Source organism: Montipora capricornis, chromosome 2 (genome assembly GCF_036669925.1).
Source record: "Montipora capricornis isolate CH-2021 chromosome 2, ASM3666992v2, whole genome shotgun sequence".
Classification (NCBI taxonomy): Eukaryota; Metazoa; Cnidaria; class Anthozoa; order Scleractinia; family Acroporidae; genus Montipora; species Montipora capricornis.
Genome location: NC_090884.1, coordinates 21416441 through 21420190, shown reverse-complemented (window position 1 = coordinate 21420190; position 3750 = coordinate 21416441). Strand labels below are relative to the sequence as shown.

Here is a 3750-nt window from a genome sequence, read left to right as displayed (position 1 = left end):
TTCCATTGACGTCATTATAACAATGTCCAGGGCAAATAATTCTAAGAGCCCTTTTCTGAATACGTTCTAGTTCATTCTTGAGGTACTCTTGAAGAGCATAGAAAAATACTGGGGATGCGTAGGTCAGAATGGAACGGATGCAAGAGGTATAGAAAAGAACTAAATCTTGCTTAGCAACTCTTGCTCTTTTCAGCTGACTTAAAAAATATAAGCGTTTGGACGCTTTCTTAATGATCTCATTAATGTACTCGTTCCACGTGAGGTTATTCGATATGGTAACACCCAACAATTTGGCGCTATTCACCAAACCTAACTCCTCGTTTTTATAACAATAGGTGCAAAATGTTGATTCCTCCTTTGCGACACGAAATCCTAAGTCTTTACACTTATCACTGTTTCAATTTGACTCTATTTATCTGCAATTTTTTGGGCGTTGCCTTGCTCTGCCCTTGATTACTACTTTCAGATGCTGTCGTATCATCAACATATTTCCATATATGGGCTATACCATTGTCAATTGCTAGATCATTGATGAGAACAAGGAAACAACCACGGTCCTAATTTCGTCCCCTGAGGGCACCGGATGGAAACTGAGCCCCACTCAGGAGTAACAACCCTCAGAGAGTTTGATTCTCTGGAAACGCTTCATAGAGAAAGTCGATTATCCAATTAATTATTCTAGTTGGTATACTAAGCTTACATAAACTTTTACAAGGATCTTATGGTCAATGAGATCAAAAGCTTTTTGGTAATCAAAGAGAGTCACTTACGGTTGCGCCATTTCCATCTGTTTCCTTGGACCAATGATGAACCATGTGAATAAGTGCTTGGGTGGTAGATGATTTAGGGTAGGGGGTGGATCTCCTGTTTGATTAATGCAGCACTTCGGTTTCCTCCGTGTTGATGGTCAAGCCCCACTGTCTGCAAGCGCTGTTCAGACGGTTAATGAGGAGTTAACCTCCTAAAGTGGCCAATATTATACAGAGCCTACATGAAGGCCATGGTGTTCAGTTGGCAGAGAATTAACTGACAAGTTTCACCTCACAGCTGGCCTACGCCAAGGTTTCATCCTAGCACCATTCCTTGTTCATCCTGTTCTGTGCTTTTCGTCGTTCAACACGCTACATGACCCTGCCACCCTAAGACGGAGTTAGGCATCAGGCACCGTATTAATGGAGATGTTACACTTAAGCCGCCTTCGCACCAAGCTGGCAAAAACAACTACAGTCAGCGAACGTCCCTACGCCAACGCTGCAGGTTTCGACAGACACGAGCATGAAGTACTCCAGTAGTATTCCGATCTTTACGAGGAGTCCCCACATGAGAGGTCTGCTGACAAAGTCAAAGGCTTTGACAAGGTCTATGAACACAAGTGCAGTTCCTGTTGTTGCTCTCTGCATTTCTCCAGTAATTGTTTGAGTACAAACATCTGTCAACTTTTGATCTGCCTCCACGGAAACTACATTGAGCTTCAGGAAGATAGCTTTGATAGAAGGCCAGATGCGATTGAGGACTACCTTGGCAAATAGCTTGCCCACGATTGAGAGCAGGGTGATGCCACGAAAGTTTCCACAGTCGAACTTGTTTTCTTCTTCTTAGACAGCTTCAACAAGATACCGTCCTTAAATCCTTGAGGACCAGTCTCGGATTCCCAGATTGTCAGGAAGAGTTTGTGAAGATTTGACAGGAGAGCAGGACCACCAAACTTCACAACTTCTGCTGGAATGGTGTCAGGCCCGGGTGCTTTACCAGAGGATAGTTGTTTCAGGGCCTTGGAGATTTCTTCGAGAGTTGCTGCTTCGAGATCTTCTACTATCTCAGCAGGTAGAATGCTGTCGAGCACGCTGAGGTCGGCAGAACCGGGCTGGTTGAGGAGGGTGCAGGAGTGTTTCTTCCACCTGTTTAGGATATCCACCTTTTTGCGTTAGTCGAACGCCCGTAGCAGAATCGATGGGGTCTAGGCCAGATGTCCTACGACCAGAGAGCGGTTTGATGCCTTCGAAAACCTTCCTAGCATTGTGCTTATTGGACAGGGCTCTATCAGTCCACCAGACGGTTTTCAGATGCCGGATGGCACGCTGGCATTTGTTCTGTGCCTCTCTGTAGCGTGTTCTGTTGGCTGGAGTCTCGCCTTGCATGAAGGCTTTGGAAGCGGTGTGCTTTTCATTGAGAAGGGTCTGGATCTCAGCATCATTTTCATCAAACCAGTCTCTGTGTCTCTACTTTTTTCCTGGTGCCAAGTACAGATTTGGCAGTGTCGTATAGACTGTTGACTTGATAGAGGACCACATCTGCTCAACGTTACCTACAGGTGGAGTGAGGCTATCAGACAGGGCTTGTGCTAGTTGTAGAAGTTGTAGTATTTACATATAAATGCCGTGAAACTGCATTTGGAGCCAAACACTAAGTGTGAGGTTGATGATGAAGCGGTCCAATTTGCTTGCATTGCTTTCCAAGATTGAGCAATTTGAAATCACTTTACTGAAAGATTTTAGCCCGAACAAACAAGTAGCATTAGTTATATAACAACAATTTCCCCGACGCTTCTTGCGTAATAGCGCTTTGCGCTAATGACGTCATGAAGTGACGGGAGGAAATGAGGCATAATATTCGCTTCATTCTCTTCGGTTTTAAGCGACGTCGACCGTGTTCTTGGCTCTATTCTCGAGAAAGAACAAGAACAATAGACGATTGAGCAGCTAGAACGGTGTTTAAAGTGTAGTGGGTTGAAAGTGACGGGCAAACGTGACGACCTTTTTAAACGAGTGAGGGGCTGTATAAAGTCGTGTAAACAGTGGAAGTGACCACCCGCCTTATCCGAGCACACGTATTCGGATATTCAGTTTGATTCCGCAACTTTTTCTTTCCGGATTCAAAAATATTGCCATCCACACGTAGCGTATTCAAATCGAATTTGCCCGTCCACACGCATCCAAAACGTACCCGGATTCTCTCTAGTGCTCAGGGCTCCTCAATGAAACAAAGGTAACAGAGCATAAGCCATAAGCCCTCGGCAACCATCTTGAGAATTTATTTCACGATAAGAACTGGGTTCGATCTTGTTACGTCATCCGAATAAAATTATCCGGATTTGGCGTCCACACGGTTCCGGATTCAAGCAAAACAAAGCGCGGTGACCCCATCTTTTAATTGCATTTTTTGAATGTCCTGTGCATGAATATCAATTGTGCCAAGTTTGATAAAACTCTGGATGGTAAGTCATTTTAAAGGGAATTAGCGTTTTTGAGACGCGAACGGCAACCGGAAAAGAACATTTTGCGTGCCAGGGCAGTGATGTCTCCCAGATTTTTATACTCATCTGTCATGGAGACAAGATACTTAGCAATGTAAATGTGGTTGTGCAAAGACAAGTTAAAAGGGAAAACAGCTCATTTCAGGTTGCCGTCCGCGTCTCAAAAACGCGCATGCTTACAGGGAAAGTACGGCTAAGAAAAAGTTCCTCTGAATCGAAAGTTCTTTACCTGCATTGTCATACTCGACCATTGGGCTTAATGTGTTTGAATAGCCAACAATGTTCCAACAATGGGCAATTTTATCTTTGTTTTTGTGTATGCAAACGAGGCTATGACGTAACAATAGTCAAGGATTTCTCTGGCCCGTGTACAGCCGCCCAGGCTAGGACTTCTTCGGATGACCAGATGTACTTGACTAAAACAAGGAAAATACAGGCGAGGGTAGCCATACTTCGCAGACTTGAATCTTAATCCAGAGGGTAAATTGTATTAATAT

The 3750-nt window shown here is 44.2% G+C and overlaps 1 pseudogene; it reads right to left on the bottom strand.

Moving 5' to 3' along the window:
• LOC138035815 (isocitrate dehydrogenase [NADP] cytoplasmic-like) overlaps positions 1 to 3494 on the bottom strand; it is a 12854-nt pseudogene extending 9360 nt beyond the window's left edge.
• Positions 3495 to 3750: the final 256 nt, after the last annotated feature.